Source organism: Ochlerotatus camptorhynchus, unplaced genomic scaffold (assembly GCF_037179485.1).
Source record: "Ochlerotatus camptorhynchus isolate MF236.1 unplaced genomic scaffold, CSIRO-AGI_Acam_v1.1 ptg000308l, whole genome shotgun sequence".
NCBI lineage: Eukaryota > Metazoa > Arthropoda > Insecta > Diptera > Culicidae > Ochlerotatus > Ochlerotatus camptorhynchus.
In genome coordinates this window covers 1,622,847-1,641,249 of record NW_027040796.1, presented here as the reverse complement: position 1 = coordinate 1,641,249, position 18,403 = coordinate 1,622,847, and the positions used below count along the sequence as shown (strand labels likewise).

Genomic DNA, 18,403 nt, shown 5'->3' with positions numbered 1-18,403 from the left:
CCTAATGTTTACATTTCTATTACCTATTACTACTCCCACACTGTACGACGACGATCTCTCTCCCGCTCCGTGCAACTCCTAGTCAATAGTGAGTTACCGCGGCGAACCGGTTCACTACCACTAGCCACTAACACTCAATCGAATGGTAGCACCTTGGAGTACCTAAAACCCAGCAGGTGCGTTTTCGGCTGGCTGCATCCTTTATTATTTATGTTACTCGCAAACATTCTCACCCACCCTGAAGTTGCCGGGAAACTTCTGAAAAGAAAGAATAAACCTCCTCTCGACGCACTGGACTATCGAATTCAAACCTGATTTATGTTTTTCTACGAATCTTAAAACGGTAGTACTTTCAATTTTATAACGGTCGTTTCAAATAATCGGCTACGTCCGTACTGTTACGGTGTGAGTGACTACAGCCTTGCCTGGGTGTAGTTGTTGCATGCGGTCCATCTTCGACAGTGTATGGGTGGTTAATTTGTGTTGACAATCAGAAATTATTCGATCTCCATCTGTGCTGCTGATCTACAATGTTTATTTTTGAGCTTGAAGCACGCCAAACTCCAACATTTCCAGAAATTCTGAAGCTGCAGCTGGAATAATCGCCACTTAGACAAACGATTTATTTAGACATCGCTCAAATCTGGATCCGGGATGCAAGAATTGAATGTTCCGTCCGGAATTTTGCCGGTTTTAGTGCCTTCAGTTCCAACGAATTGTCCGACAATGCCGTCAAAAGACTCGAGTTCATATTTCCGTCCACTTGTGCTACCAGAATGACTAAGACTCTTTGAGATACTGGATTTCCACCGAGAACTAGTAGAAGGTTGTACTTCGCTGAACGTACCCGCAATTCCCCGAAATGTTGGTATTCGTGAGGTTTAAATGCCAGAATATTCCTTGTTTTGCTTGCACACTCATTATAGACCCTCTCACGATGTGTTTTTGTCTTCCAGCAACGGAAACAGCTCCTGGGTTTGATTCTTCGCTCCTACAAATGGGTCCCGTATACGAATAGTGTATGCACTCATTTCTCGGTGAGCAGAAAACCTCCGTACAGCAAGGAGTAATCGTCCCGTCATCAGATCTGCTTAGTGCTGCTCGAATATACTCCAGCCCGAAATAATCGACGCCAGTTTTTGAGACGGTATCGTAACCATAACCCTATAAGCTGGCAGCTCGCCCATATTCTGATGAATCATTGACGGTTTCAATCGGAAACAACGCTGACGAACCTTTCGCGCAAGATTACCACCATCTAGTGGCGTATACCACTGCCGAACCGTAATCAATATAATTGAGGTTCAGCGTGAAGATGCTTGTGGTGTTAGTAGCTAAGAAGCAGTTCCGTATTGCGCTAGCCTTCCAAAAACTCGCAAGCTTCCGTTTTCCTCGATGTGAGAATTGAACCATTCCAAACGAGAATTTCGACGAACAGGAGCATCCGAGGCATATGCTCAATCTCCTTCAAGAATGATTCCATTTGTACTATGATCGTCTATTCGGCTTGGTTAAGATCCCAAGCGGTAAGAAAACATGTCCCTTCTTGGTCTCCTAGACACCGTAAGTTGTCGTGCAGCGTAGTCGGTAAACAGTCATTTGAATTAGCCTAGTAAGGGAAATTTGCTAAGTAATCCGAAATGTACCCATATTATTTCGACGAAGCGGAAACCACCACATTGCGTCGTCTCTCCTGTCCTCTTCTGGTGGATTTCCAACACCTTTTGGCCAATCTTTGGGAGGATCCTCCAACGAGGTATGCCCATGGGCATTCTCGACAATGTCTTGGTTCAGCAAGAGTGGTGCTTCCCAAATCATTCTTCAATCGTTTCCCTCTGTCAGTGCATGAATTTTGGCGACCCTGTTCGCCACGTGAATTTAATCGTGTTAAGCATTGCTCTCGTGGAATGTTCGCCATACCTCACCCACCGTTCCAGGTAGGTTCAATTGAATACCTTGCCGTTTCACAGTTGCAGCTCAATCCACCCAGTTTCGCAAGAACTTCGTTGTGCTTGGAAAGAGTTACAGTTTACCAACCATCCGATTCCCGTTCGACTGTACGATCGAAAAGCTCCTCGCATCGTGTCTCGTCCGGCGGGTATTTCCTGATGGCTCCCACTTCATTGCAGGACCAAACCGTTCCATGGACTTCTCCAGATCGTTCGATACTGACATGTTACAAGCATATCTCGTACCTTGGCTTGATGTAGTAACTTCGCCTGTCACTATCCAACCGAAAACTGTTTCGGTGAGTACTAGCAGACCAGTTCCCAGTGGAATCTCTCTTCCGGATGGGAAGAAACTGAAGAATGCTTGGATGCCCATGACCAAGTCGACCTTTCTCGAGCGGAAGAATTCTGGATCTGCCAGTTCGATGTCTGCCGGTATGTCCCATCCATTTGCCTGCACTGTAGAAGTAGGCAGACAAGCTGTGACCTTCGGCAAGACGAGAAATTCCATCGTTCGAGAGTATGACGAGAACCGAGACTTGACCACAGCTTGGATTTTGCGATTGACTCTCGTTCCGGTTTGTCCGATACCCGATATCGAAACATCCACCTTCTCACTAGAGACCTTCATCAGCTGACTTAGATCTTCAGAGATGAAGTTGCATTGCGACCCGGAATCCAACAGTGCGCGTGCCGGATAGCGAGAACCCTGGTTGTCCTCGATCACAACAACTGCTGTAGCCAGAATTACCTGCGACGTGTGACTCTGTGCTGTGTTCGACGATACTATCTGAACCGATGCGGCATTCGCTGCCTTAGGATCAGAACTTGAGTCGTTCCAGTTACCACTTTTACCCGAATTGGCCTTCTTGGGTGATCCATTCCTACTGCTTCTTCCTTCGCCCTTGAAGCACAGCAGTGTGTGGTGTCGAGCCTTGCAGTTGCGACACGAGAACATTGACGAACAATCTCGAGCTAGATGTCCTCGCTTGAGACAGTTTCGGCAGAGTGACTGTGCTCGAATGAACGTCTCCCTGCTGGACAGCGACATTTCCAGGAAGGCTGGGCACGTATGTAGTCCATGAACCTCCGTACAGGATGGGCACTTAGCGGTATTCCATTGTACGGCGTTGTGGCTGACCTTCGGTGAAAACGACTTCCATTTGGGTTGCGGCTCGTTTTTGAGTTCTCCACATCCGGAAGTTCTGCCTTCTCATGGATCAAGGACGTGTAGAGATCCCTGAAACTCAGCCAGTCATAGATGTGTCCGTCGAAAGTCTGTAGCTTGATTTGCGGCAGGCGTACACGGTCCATTGTACCATGTGTACTGGCGGCGTCCGCACTCCGTGTTGACTGATTTAGTGCTGATTCTTCCTGGAACTTCATGGCCTTCTCCATCAAGAACGATTTCGCATCGTAGTAGCGATTCTCGAACTCCAGGTGCTCCTTTTCGACACCTTCTTGCTCTTCGTAGTCCTCATGCGATTCGATCTCCCAAGAAGTCTCACTAATTTGCTCCCACATCAAATCTATACGTTCAAGGCGGACATTGACCTGACTAGCTGTTGTACCCTCCTTATAATACCTAACGAACTGACTAATGTTGTTTAACGACGCTCGAAGACCCTTGAGTTTTGACTTCAACACCTTCAAGGAGTCGGTTGACCTGGTAATCTTCGTTGACATGGTTGTTGTTGGAGAATCACGGTACGGTAACGAAGAAACAAGAGCCAGTCGTAGGTTGGTAGGTACTAGTGATGCGTTGCTCCACGAGATGTTTGGCGAAACGTTGAAAGATCCGAGAATCGAAAGGAATCGGCGATGTAGTATGCAAATTGTCTGCTTCGGCTGGACATATACTGTTCAACTCACCTGTGAGAAGAACCAGTGGTGCTACCGAAGCCAGATAGTAGTAAATTCCAAAACTGTACACCTCAAAACGTTTGATCGGGAAGCTCGGTAGTCCAATTCGAGCCAGTGAAGAGCGAAGGAGTGGAAAAGCGAATGTAGTAACCAATATTTGAGCTTCGGCTGAACATATACCGTTCGGCTTACCTGTACAAACGACAGTTTGTGCTGACAGCCGAATCCAAATTGCCTCAAAATCACGATAACTATCCTTTCGAACCACGAAGATGTAAAGCCTTACGGTAACAATTCGGTAGATCGTATCGAAATCCAGTGCAGCGAAGGAGAAATGTACCAATGTAGTATCACAAGAGAGCCTGCGTCGGCAGGACATATACTTATTCTCACCTGGAGAACTACAGATGGTGCTGAACGTCACGCAGTATGTAAAGTAGCAGTCCGAAAACAAAACAAAACCTCAGGGCTTGCGTTCGTGAATGAATTGACTCAAATAGTCCAAATAGCATCGAAAGGTTGAATATTTATTAGGTGTAGGATCAATAAATTCCAGCTTCAGCCGGGCATATATTGTATATATGTATTTACCTGGCCAAGATGACCGTTGCACGATGCCCGAGCCTGAAAGCGTGATGTGATGCCGTCTATTGTCTGGTCATAAGGAAGTAGCACCAGAATCGTCATCGACCGTCCACAATCGCCACCGAATTCCTCGAATGGTGCCCGGAACCAAGTTCTTCGCGAACCGATTCACCACTTCGACGTCCGTAAGCACTCGCCGATTCGCCAACAATAACAGAAGTCGAAATGTGGGTGTTAGTTGGGAAATTGTGTCGCGGACATATACCAGTTCTTACATACCTGAGTGGTAGCAGAACAACGCTCTGGTTGTCCTACAATCCTGATGATCGTCGAAAGTGACCGAGTAGAGCCAATATCCACTTGTGGAAACTGGTTGCACTAGACGATTATGTTGAAGGACGATGGCAACCTTCCTCTCTGTTCCACAACTAGTCGATGATTTTTAGCGATGGTGGGTTTCCCGATGTAGGATAATAGGTGATGTTGTTTGGTTGCAATAGATCCTTTCACGTAATTGACGATGGCGATCGAATCCTTTGATCCACTTCAAGGATGGCGATTGGTCTTTTGTGGCATACGAGGCTGGCAGTTTGGTGCTCGTACGATGGCGCACTTCGATCGTACCTTGGTCAAATCGTAGAGATTTGGCCGATCCAAAATCCACCGGCAGTAGAAATCCGGTTCGAAGGACCAATTTATGTCGGGGACCGTCCCGACCGTTTGATGGTGACTTCTACTTGCTCGGTGAACGTATCCCTTCCTTCCTTCCTTTTAGAATCTGTATCCTTTCCTCGACCAAATCCTTCTGTCGTCCGCAGACCTTCCTTCACCGCATACAGAACACTACGCCCTTTTTCACAAAATACCGTTTATTTTACAAAAGCACAACATTGTTTTTATTTACAACAACACTACATTTATTCTTACTAAAAACTAAACAATAATTTCGTACGGGGTTCGCCCCCGGTCGACTACTAATTTCCTAATGTTTACATTTCTATTACCTATTACTACTCCCACACTGTACGACGACGATCTCTCTCCCGCTCCGTGCAACTCCTAGTCAATAGTGAGTTACCGCGGCGAACCGGTTCACTACCACTAGCCACTAACACTCAATCGAATGGTAGCACCTTGGAGTACCTAAAACCCAGCAGGTGCGTTTTCGGCTGGCTGCATCCTTTATTATTTATGTTACTCGCAAACACTCTAACACAAATATCACAAGAATATAGTTAGAATACTTCTCGCAATTTTATTGAAATATTCCTCTGAATGTCGTTGAAACTATCCTCCGATTTCAGATTTTTTAATTTTCCTAGGAATTGCCTTGAAAATTTTATGGAAAAATTCTCAGATTTTGCATCGAATTCATTTCAGATTTCCATTTAAATCTCACTCCTTTCCTTGGAATTCTATTCACATTGAAAGTTTCGTAAAAATTCATTTTCATGTCTCCTCACAAATACCTTAGATTTCTCCCCTTAATTTGCTTGGCAATCTCTCCTGGAATTATTTTTCGAATTTCTTTGAAGATCTCTGGAGTTATTCTCACATTTAATTGTCATCATGCTTTTAGCATCCACTTTACCACCTAAGTATTCACTAAAAAAATACGAGGAATTATGCTCCGATTTCATTTTCTTAAACAAACTTCATTTAATTATCCTCAGAATGCCTTGAAATTTTGCTCTGAAGTTCAGAGGAGGAGAAATTGCTATGAATTTTCATTAAAATTTAAATTGAATTCAATTCCGGGTTTCTTGAAGTTCTATTCAAAATTCCATGAGCCTTAAAACTTTGCAAGGAATTTGACTCAGTTCAGAATTTATCAAATTTGTTGGAAAAATGAATATTCTAGAGCCATAAAGGGGCTATAAAGTTCAATGAGTGAATGAAAATAGCCAGGAATTAAAATGCATTATTTTCTTTGGAATATCCTTAGTAATTTCCTGAGTAATGATATTATTCCCTCAGATTTCCAGGTATTTTCAGGTTTAGTAATAAACTTTCTATTGAAACGCTCACTTTAAAGGTTCCTAGCATACATATAAGTGTTTATAAGATGTTAATTGAATGAGTCTAAAACATCAAACATTTATTTGGTATGCCATCAGAACGACTAATCCTTAGGTCACTTTTTAGTCACTTTTTAACAACTATTAGTCACTATTTGGTCACTTATTTCTTCAACATGGTCACTAAAATCACTATTTTTGACAGCATTGATCGCTACCAGTCCTGTAATTCAAAATTGCCGAAGTCTATTATTTCGGAAATTATTCACCATATTGTAAATACTTTTCTTAAGCACGCTGTCGTTTACTGGCAATATGGTTGAAAATTTTAAAACTATAACACGTCGGAAATTTCGAATTATAAATGTGCTAATAAGTCGGCCATTTGTACACGGGAAATTCAGCATAGTTGTAGTTCTGTGTCAAAATTTCAGCTCAATTGATCATAACAAAACATAGTTGCAATATGCCAAAGTTGGCTAGTTTGTATGAAAATCGGCCTATTGTGCTAATTTAAGGGGGTAGTACACTTTGAACGTCCAAAACGTAAACCATTTTCGTTAATTTTTTTAAGCAATAAAACACTCAGGGAGGGCAAATATGTTATAACCCATTTATTAGTCATCTTTCGAACTACAATTTGTATTTTTTTGAACTCAATTGGCGTCTCGCCGTGGCCGGTGCACCAGGTCGCGCGGGAAAATTATTTTTTTCAAAAGTTGTGGCCTTAGGAAAAAAGTCCATTTTTTCACCCTAAAAATGCTTACAAAATCGTGGATTAAAAATCCATTTTTGACAAAATCGAAAATGTGGATACGTATTTCTAAGCAGAATTTAATTTTGAACAAGAAAACCTAGGCGATATCCAAATGTGATGATAACTGGTTAGAGTTATTTCCCACGCCAGTTTGAAAAACCCCGTTTCGAGATGAACGCGTTTAAAGATAAAAACGCTCTCTCAGCGCGCCGGTACATGTTTTAGGAAATCGCTTCGTAAAGCGGTAAGGAATATTCTGGCGGACTTGGAGTCTTTTCTAAATTAAAGTATACATCCCAAGGAAGCCAAAAAAAAAATGCATCTTTTTGAAAAATCAAAGTGTACTCCCCCCTTAAAGGCCACCACTGTAGGTGCCTTTAGCAATCAAGATATAAACCTACTTCAACCTGCCATCCATTCCATATTTCTCACTGTCCCTCTATCCTTTCGGTATTCCAAAAAAAGTTTTAATGGCCGTGATTACCAAGTTCCTTAACTAAAACTCATCGCAATCACTCGGATCGCTATCCTTTTTCCAAATTCAACAAAAAACTTCGAAATGAAATCCACCGCAGCGATTTCCATAAATTTCCTTCGCGCGGCCATCGAGATAATACCGGCTTAAAATATAAACTTCCACTGACCTGCTTTGTAAATGAAAAAGAAAAATGGAGTGAAGAAAAATGCAAAGCAACAACTGAGCCACCGTCCCACGCATTAATCAAAATAAAACGCAGTCCAATATTCCCCCTCCCTTCCAACCCACAAAAAAAAAGTCTCATTTCGTGATCTTCCTTCTTCTTCGCATTTGATTTCCACCGAAAGCACCGTCGTCAGTTTTTTTTTCTCAGTGCTCTCTCTCTTTCTCTCCCTTTCCATCCAACATTCAACTGGACGACAAAAATCGCCAAACATTTCACTTAAATTTAAGTACAAGCTCGTTCGTACCTCGATTCGGGTTCTTCTCACGAAATCATAATTTCGCCCGCATAATGATAGCAATTCATTAGAAACTTTTTCCCTCCCCCACCGCGCGCGGTTCACACTTTTCTTTACTTACTCATTTTTTTTCCTTTCTTTCTTTTCGGCTAATTTCATTCCAGGTAAGAGGACCGCGAACAGAAGAAAAAAAAAATCAGATTGCTTAATTTGACCATCGTAAGCATACGAGTCACGTACGTAGAGGGTGGTGGTTTGCGGTGGGGAATGGCCATTTGCGAAGCAATTTGCAGAAACTAGTCAGTCCAAGGTAAGTCCAAGAACCAGATAAGAATGATTTTTTTCCACTGTTGATGTACAAATTGAAATGGTTCCGGTGATGTAATTTATTGCTTTTTGCGCCACGAATGGAAATTTCCCAGGACGAGGGTTCCCATTTGGACGCTAGTGATAAGCGATCGCGAATGTACCTATTTTTTTGTTTTTAATATTTCGGGAAGGGAGAACGAATTCTTGTTGGTTTGAAATTTCTAATTAGTTTCAGAGGAGTTATGCAGGCATTTTGTCATGTTTCGTTTCCTTTAGCCTTGATGGGCCTTCCTTTGTAATCTGTGGCTAATTGGAAGCTATCACTCATTGTTTTATCTTATCTAATTTCGTATTACTTGTTCCCATTGAATTGGATAGGGTTGACCCGAGATATCTCAAGATTTTGTTTCCATTGCAACCTTTCTCAAAAATAAGCACTTTGAAATGAGTTTTCAAATTAAATTCAAATTTTGAATTAATTAAATACAGTTGATCTGATAAAAATGATCCGGATTCAAAGCGAAGCCACTTTCACTGGTAGATAATTGCAATTTAATAAATGAAAAATTACACCACATTGTCGGTTTCCTGTTGCCGGCGCGCATCCCCCCGGGAATCGTCATCCTTCAAGTTCAACGCCAACAGCGAAACGAGCACACTAAACATCCAAAAATGTTATCAGTGAAATTACATTTCGCCTTGTTTTTCTTTCTCCTACCGGAGGTCCTGCATGAGAAATTTTCTCCGCATTCTCGCGTTGCCTTCCTACATCCGTCATGCGGAAACAGCACCGAAACTGACAGCCCTATAGGACGGTGTGACAACAGAACGAAGATGTGCGCTGGTTTGATTGTGTTGTTGAATGGCTTCTGGATTCGTTGCCGACGAGGCGTCCATTGCCGTGCATCCCACCTCCAGGATCAGGGGCCTCATCGTGGAAGCCAAAACGAAGTGATTTTCGTACGAACGCTTGCGGGAGTAAAGTCGTTTCGTCTTGGTTACATAATGTGGCACCAGGTCTAGTCTCCGAAGCTGAAAGCTGAGACAAACAAATGGGGGAAATGAGCGTCTTGGTTAGAACCGCGACCATTAAGGAAAAAGGATCTTTGTAAATGGAAGGTATTTCAAGACTGAATTTTCAAAAGGACATACCAATTTTGGGCACAACCCGCAATTTAGCTCTCTTTTTCCAGCGGATTTTAACACAAAATGGAATGTTTCTACTATAGATGACTTCCAAATTTATTTAACTTTGCATGCGTAGTACGCATTGCGTACCGTTACCAGCATTGGGCGATTTTGACGCAAGAATCGATCTTGGTGAATCGAGTAATTTTTTTCAAAATAATCGATTTACTGATTTAATCAATAATTTTGAATGGATCTTTTTGAATCGAGCTATTGAATCGATCTATCATTGTTTTAAATGGCACAAAAATGTTTCAAATACAACGGATCATAGGAAAGTTTGTACAGAGTCAACAGTTGATATTACGTTACATAAGCTATATTGCTATGACATATCACTTATAATAGTCAGTTAGTGTGATGATTGAATTCATTTAGAAATAAATTATGTTCAGACCGTAATGGATCACTTCAGAAAAGCTTGGAATCGCTTCGGATGGTAATGAAGCACTTCAAAAAATTTCGTATTCACATTGGAAAGTACTGAATCATCCCAGAAAGTTTGTAATCATTTCCGAAAGAAAGGAATCACTTTGAAAATAATTAAATCAGTTAGGAATGCACTGAATAGTTCGAAATCACTTCTAAAAGTACTTATTCACTTCAATACAGTTTGGAATCACTTCGGAATGTTCATAATCACTTCGGAAACTACTTAATCATTCCAGATAATTCGTAATCACTTCCGAAAAAACTGAATAGCTTTGGAAAGAACTGAAAAGTCTTAAATCACTTTTGAAAGCACTGATTCACTTCAGAAAACCTCGAAAATTCTTCGGATAAATGACTCATGAAAATTGAATAATTAATAATAATTGGATGTATGACTTATGGAAGCCGGCGCTGGGGGTGTAGTGGTAAGCGTGACTGCTTTCTCACCCCAATGGGTCTGGGTTCAATCTCAGCCGAGGTCGGTGGGATTTTTTTGAGGCATAAAAATCTCTGGTCACGTCTTTCGGAAGGGAATATCCTGCGCAGGGGTGGAAGCTGCCTTCCTGCACATTCGATTGCCGTCAATGGATGGCAATCGATGTCCGTCGGTGATTGGCACTAGATTGCGGAACAGGGACTGACGTTAAATAAAGGAAAGAAGAAGAATCAAAATTTCTTAATCTCTTTGGAAAATATTTAATTTTACCTGAATGTTTGAAATCGCTTCCGTAAGAACTGAATAATTTTGGAAAGAACTTAATCACCTTACAAAACTATGGAAAGTACTGTATCAATTCTCTCAAGTTTGCAATCACTTCCTCAAGTACTGAATCACTCTGTAATAAATGAATAACTTCAGAAAAGTTTGGAATCACTTAAGAAAAATCGGAATCACTTTGGGGTGTTCAGAATCATTTAACAAAAGTTGGAAATCTCTTCTGAAAGTACTGAATCACTTCGGATAGAATCGACATAATTTAGCATGAGAATGACTAACCACTCGCGGTTGCTACTCCGTTATTACCAGATCACCTGTATTACACAGAGAAGCCACAAACGATGCTTGGGACTATCATGCATCTGTAATGTGTAAACTCTGGTGATCTCATACTTTACGATAGGTAATAACAGCGCTGGCCGCGTCCAAATGTAGGCCAATTAGGGAATGTGAGCATTTCCAGCCCAAAACGCAAACCGGTTGGTCATGAGTGTTTCCGATTTGAATGAAACATTTCTCACGTGTTCGCTGCTACTAATGGTTGCATTTTTCATTTAAATATGATTTTTTCCTCCAGAGTAACTTTTGAAAAGGGCGTATAAAAAAATGGATTATTTTTTTTTCAAAAAATCATAACTTGAAAACTATTGATCTGATCAAAATGACATTTGAGAAGAAGTTTTAGGTAGTTAAATTATCTTTGCGGAAAAAAATACACTAAAAGAAAAACTTAGTAAATTAGTATCTAAAAAACGTAAAACGATGATTATCTCAAAACACCCCCCCTTCGATCTTTATAATTTTTTTTTTCAAGAAAACTGAAAAAATGCCCTAATATTTGGTGAAGATTGTATACTGGTAACTTCCTTAAAAAAAAATTTATAATTTTTGAAATTTTTGTTGGTTTTTACAAGTTGGTGAAATTGCATATTTTTTAGTAAAATAGTAATTTATTTGGATTCTACGCATAATTTTTAAAAACATTGCACATAGAAACTTTTTTTCTAAATCCAGCCGTTCTCAAGTTAGTGCAATTAAAAAAAATAATTATAATAATTTTCTACATTTTGGGCCATTTTCAAATGTTAGTCGTGATGTCCAGCAACGAGATGTTTTTCCATGAATATATATTAAAAAACAGACAATTCATTCTCAAATATGGTAGCTGTCAGACTTACCCGTTTCTATTTAGACGCAGCGGAAAAGAAACAAGTTGATAAGTAAATACTCTCAAATATACCCAAATAATCAACAAACCCACTCATGTGCCTTTTTTCTGTCCTCTATTAGTTGTATACCTGGATAGAATTGTGTATGTCATAACAGAGGCTCAAAACATAAACAGGTAAACAAATATGTTATTAAACCTGTAATTGAGATAAATTCTCTAGGTACTTCTCTGACGTATACCATATTGTGCCTTAAGAGCTCATCCCGCGATATCACAACTACATAAAAAGGCACTCCGTGGAGGCTTCTTACACTCACACTTAAAAAAGTTTGCTATAATCAATTGTACCTAATGAAGATAGGTATAATGTCAACATTGTAATTATTCTGCTACATATATATATATATTGGGACGATCTTCACCTGTTCCATTCAGTTCATCTCTCTTAGCGTTTCAAGTTAAAAAGCAAGTAGTTTTTTACGATGGATAACAATTTCAAGTGTTGTAAACCTCCACCTAAATCAATTTCAAAGCATGACACAGTAGCAGTTCAGTTGTTTATCTCAAAATTATTAGAATTTTTAAAGTTGCAAATAACAGTCCAAAAGTGTATTTTTATGTCAGATGGAGCAGCATCACAATACAAAAACATAAAAAATTTTGCTAGCATTTGTGGATTTAAAGATAAGCATAATGTAGAAATTGAATGGCATTTTTTTGCAACTTCACACGGCAAAGGTCATTGTTATGCGATTGGCGGTACCCTTAAGAGAATGGCAACCAGAGCAAGTTTAGCTAAGCAACACGAGCACCCTATAACGAACCCTTAACAACTGTACGACTGGGCAAATAGTCGTAAAGAAGATCTTCAAACAAAAATGTCATTTTGTTATGTTTCTACGGAAGAATACAAAAAGGCTGACACGGAATTTGATCCAATTTTTAAGAAAGTGAAACCAATTCCTGGAACTCGAAAATATCATTGCTATATTCCAGTTTCAAACAACCAAATTTCAGTAAAAATATTCTCTAATTCAAACGATACACCCAAATTATTCAATGTATTCAAATAATATGAGTTGTAAAATAAAATAATAAATATATACTGTTTTTTATCTCAACAAATCTTTCATTTGACCATATCAACGTGCTTCTCTTCCGCTGCCTCTAGATAGAAACGGGTAAGTCTGACAGCTACCATATCTGAGAATGAATTGTTTGTTTTTTAATATACAATCATGAAATAAAATCTCGTTGCTGGACATCTCGACAAACATTTGAAAATGGCCAATAATGTTGAAAATTGTTATAATTATATTTTTTTTAATTTGCATTAACTTGAGAACGGCTGGACTTAGGAAAAAAGTTTCTATATGCAAAGTTATCAAAAATTATGCGTAGAATCCAAATAAATTGTTATTTTTCAAAAAAATATGCATTTTCATCAACTTGTAAAAATCAACAAAAATTTAAAAAATTATAGATTTCTTTTTAAGGAAGTTACCAGCATACATTTTTCACGAAATTCAAGGGTATTCCATCAATTTTCTTGAAAAAAAAAATTATAAAGATCGAAGGGGGGGTGTTTTGAGATAATCATCGTTTTACGTTTTTAAATACTAATTTACGAAGATTTTTCTTTCAGTGTATTTTTTTCCGCAAAAATAATTTAATTACCTAAAACTTCTTCTCATATGCCGTTTTGATCAGATCAATAGTTTTCAAGTTATGATTTTTTGAATAAAAAATAATCCATTTTTTTATACGCCCTTTTCAAAAGTTACTCTGGAGGAAAAAATGATATTTAAATGAAAAATGCAACCATTAGTAGCAGCGAACACGTGAGCAATGTTTCATTCAAATCAGAAGGGGTCGAGACAAAATTGACATTTTTTTTAACGATTTGAGCTAGAAATGCTCTATACACACTTAGAAATAACTAATTTTACACGTGAAATAAAAGATGAGACGTAAACAAACATATCATGTAATATTAAGTGCTGCGAGACTGAAAAGTTCGTTACTCGACGAAATGTACGCTTGATTGAGCTATATTTTGCGTCTGTTATGACTCAAATTTATGTCGAAATTGACGCTCGTATATGTCACTCTCAGGGCACCTAAATTTACATGATTTTTTCTAAGTGTGTAGGAATGGGTTGCCGTGATTCTTGCTTTATTGGAAACCGAGAATTTTTTAATAGTTTCTTAACAGTATTGACTTATGAAAGTATTGATTCTTATTACTAAGCCTTATTAGTACTCAATTGTGACCAATCGAAAAAGGTCTCGATTTTGGCAACATAGATGAAGTACAATCAACTCTCCACAACACGATGTCCACTACTTCGTTATGGAACCATAGTAAAAATGAATGCCATGCGATGGGGAATTTGTATGGGATTGTTATTCTATAACTCGATGGTCCCTCCAATTTCAAATTGTAGAGAGTGCACTGTAGTTATGTTTCCAAAAACGAGATCTATTTGTACTGACATTACATTGCATTTTTTTTTTTTTTTATTATAGTCACTTTAACGCTCTTGGGTCATTCGTGACTTGTCCGGGGGTGAGATTTGAACTCGTGACTTTGGCGTGAGAGGTATGGATGCTAACCACTACGCCGGGGTCGCCCCCATTACATTGCATTAAGAAAAGTTTGGAATCACATTGGAAAAGCTTAGCATCACTTCAGAAACTGAATAGCTTGAGAAAAGCTTCCCATGCAACACTCATGTTCGATAACAGTTTATATAACCTTTGTATGACTGGTTTTGGTTGTATAGCAGTTTACTCAACATGCTTCTATGAATTTGTGTTACTTGGGCTACGACCACTTTGAAAAACACTGGTCCAGTTCAGAAAAGCTTAGCACGTACAGAATCACTTCGAACAGTACTGAACTTTATAAAAGTTTTAAATCACATCGAAAAAAATGAAAAAAAAAACTGAAGCTGTGTTTTCAGCTCATTATATAACTAGATAATACACAACGTCATCAACGTCAGGGGCGAACGCATCGTTATTTTAGGCAGATTTTATTTTAAGGGTGCAGCTCAATATTTGCGGCTACTACTTAGCTTAAATTTTAGTAACACAGCACTGTGCACAATTCATAATTAGTTTATGAAACATTTTGACATAGAACTATGTCTTTGTGGACTATACTGGAGTGCAAATAAAAAAAAAATGCTTGAAGAAATAATGTTGAAGCGTTCAATTGTAACATTGTCATTTATAAATGAAATTAAACTCGAAATATGCCAATTGATAGGAAATAAGTATACAAATCTGCTGAAATAAATGCTTTTCCATTTTTTTTTATAAAAAAAAACTTTTGAAAACTGTAACTAATGATAATTTTATCACTGTTTTCATGTAATAAATGTTTTCCCCAAACCCAGTTGCCATAATCGAGTACCACTTGGTTGCACATCGTACTGCTTGAACCTGAAAAGATTTAAAACAGCGCTGCTGTCGTGCCTCTGCTTAAAAATAAACCAATCCCACCAAGTTGGTTGGGCCTGACAGGACTTGGAACTGAAATTAATAATAATTGAAATTTCAAATGTACTAAAGTTGAAAAGACGCTGTTGAGGCCTTACCGTAAACCTAAAACTAAATTATATATTTAAGTCAAAGATTGTCAAACCTACCCTAAAGCTACGGTTTATATACCTAAAGATGCATGTGTGATAACAGATAACAGAGAGAGTAATAACGAATACTATTGTAAAAACACAAGAATTACACTTGATCACCCGATCGATGAGAGGTCAGTGGTCAATCCGATCAAAACAAGAGACCAAACTCAACTCACAGCGTAAATACACGGTCGATTGTGCGCGACAAAACGAAACACAAATTTCTTGATCCAAGGTCCGAAAGTGGGTTTTAGTGCTTGTCCGCGACTTTAATGCAAAGTGGGAAAGCAGAAGATTATTCAATTCCTCCAACGGTGCGCGATCGATGTGTGCTAGTCTTGCGCTCTAGTAAAAGAGCGAAGATAGCAAAATAAGTGCAAGTTAGTGTACCCATTCTAATGGCCCTTTTGGCAACCGTTTCGACGGCGAAGAAAAACCTTCGGTCCAGCAATTACAGCCAACTGGCTTGTACAGATGCATCTGCGTCACATGTAAACCATACAAATACAAGAAATAAAGATCATTTAAAGTCATGTGCCTCTGCTCATTTCCGTTTCGGACGGCGTTGCAAGGAGCACCCAGGAGCAAGTCAGCGGTTAAAGGTGGAACACGGCAAATATTACGAAACACGAAATTTTATATTTAATACAATATACCTACGATCACTTTTTCCGAGAAACAAACTACAATCAAGTAAAAAATAAAAGGGTTGTGTCCTAGACACGACCGCAGTAGGACTACGTAAAATTGATGTATGTCATGCATTTTTGACTAACTTTTCTTTATTTTTTCAAGTATTTCAATGTTTCGGTTATGGTTCAATGTTAGTTGAAGTATTTTTCTTGGAATGTAATAAATTATGAAAATTCCTAAGCAAGCCATTATACATTTTAGAGTAGCACCTCATTTTAGCCCACAAGAAGCCATTCATGTTGTGGGATAAAACAATTCTCAAAAAATACGTAGCTCCATCATTAGTTTCAAATTACATCTCTCTGAAGCAGAGCCGAGTTACTCTCCAGTTTAGATTGGGATGGCTTATTGGACACCGTTGACATTGAGTCCGCCGCTCAAACTATTTCAAATGTCTTGGCATATATCATTGACAGACACGTTCCGAAAGAGATTCATCATCATACGACTCATCCACCATGGCATATGAGCGAATTTCGTCGACTGAAATCCAGAAAGAGAGCCGCTCTTAGGAAATTCACCAAGAACCGCACAATATCCCTTCAACGTCACTATGTCAGGATCAATCACGAATACAAACGAGTTGCCAGAAGGTGCTTTCTCCAATATCGACGTGGATTGCAAAGAAAGCTAAAGTCACGTCCCAAGCAGTTTTGGAAGTTTGTCAACGAACAACGTCATGAAGCTGGTCTGCCGTCGGCTATGATACATAATGGTAATGTGGCCTCATCTACGCAAGATATTTGTCAGCTGTTCTCTGAAAAATTTGCTAGCGTCTTCACGGCCTGTCTGCCAGTTACGTACCACTCTCTGGACAAACCATGAGCAGATATTGATATCAATCCCGAGATAATTTCCAGGGCTTCCTCGAAACTCAAGTCCGGGTCCTGACGGAATTCCATCGGCGTTCCTCAAAACGCACTTGGACAGTTTGTACTCTCCACTGCTGCACGTTTTTCAACGGTCCGTGGACGTCGGCGTTTTGTCCATCCTGTTGGAAGCTAGCGCACATGTTTCCAGTACACAAGAAGGGCAACAAACAGAACGTTGGCATCTACCGTGGCATCACTTCGCTTAGCGCTGTTACTAAATTGTTTGAACTCGTTGTTATGGAACCGTTACTCGCTCACTGTAAGCCGTATATCAGTATCGAGCGGCATGGTTTCATGGCTGGTCGCTCTACTGCCACTAACTTGCTGTGCCTTACTTCCTACATCTCTAACAGAATGTCAGATCGTGCTCAGACGGATGTCATTCTTCCTACATCTCTGACACTGACTTATCTGCAGCCGTCCATAAATTGAATCACTGGACAGGCTGCCTGTTGCGATAGTTTCAGTCGTACCTCATCGATCGCTATCTTACTGTTGTCATTGGTGATCACCAGTCCCGTATGTTCGTTGCCACGCCCGGCAAACCTAAGGGTAGTCACCTGGGACCGCTGATTTTCCTGATTTACTTCAACGACGTGAATCTAGTAATTGAGGGACCACGATTAACTTACGCAGATGACCTTAAACTCTTCCTTCGAATTCACTCAATTGAAAACTGTTACTTCCTTCAACGTCAGTTGAATGCTTTTGGTGATTGGTGTATTTTGAATCGTATGGAGGTTATCCCGTCGAAATGCTCGGTTATCTCTTTTTCGCGCAAGAAAGAGACCAGGCTTGCTTCCACTCACTTCGCTATAAAACATGATTTTTGAAATTATGGAATCATTGAACTCTATAATGATATTTTGTACTAAAGGGTGATACGGTCAAAATTTGGTCAATATCAACTTGACGTATTTCTTTCAATTTTGCATTTAAAAAACCTGAACACCGCTCATTTTGAAGGTGTGTGTGTGTAGAATGTTGCTCCTATTTTGATTTTGGAATTCACTCTTCAGTTGTCAAAATGCCGTCCAAGCAAGAAGAGCAGCGTATCAAAATTTTGCTCGCGCATCGCGAAAATCCGAGCTACTCGCACGCAAAGTTGGCAAAATCGCTAAAAGTTGCCAAATCAACCGTTACAAATGTAATTAAAGTGTTTGGGGAACGTTTGTCGACAGCCAGGAAGTCTGGATCGGGGGGAAATCGAAAATCGGAAGCCGCTGAGACGACAAAGAGAGTTGCCGGTAGTTTCAAGCGAAACC

The 18,403-nt window shown here is 39.6% G+C and overlaps 1 protein-coding gene across 3 annotated transcripts in view; it reads left to right on the top strand.

The window, feature by feature from the left end:
• The window catches only part of LOC135707343 (matrix metalloproteinase-2-like), a 961,657-nt gene that overhangs the window by 498,552 nt on the left and 444,702 nt on the right, over positions 1 to 18,403 (top strand). For all 3 annotated transcript variants that reach the window (XR_010518220.1, XR_010518222.1, XR_010518221.1), the window contains exon 4: positions 8,276 to 8,421. The gene's annotated coding sequence lies outside the window, so the exon portion shown is untranslated. The remainder of the gene's footprint in view (positions 1 to 8,275; positions 8,422 to 18,403) is intronic.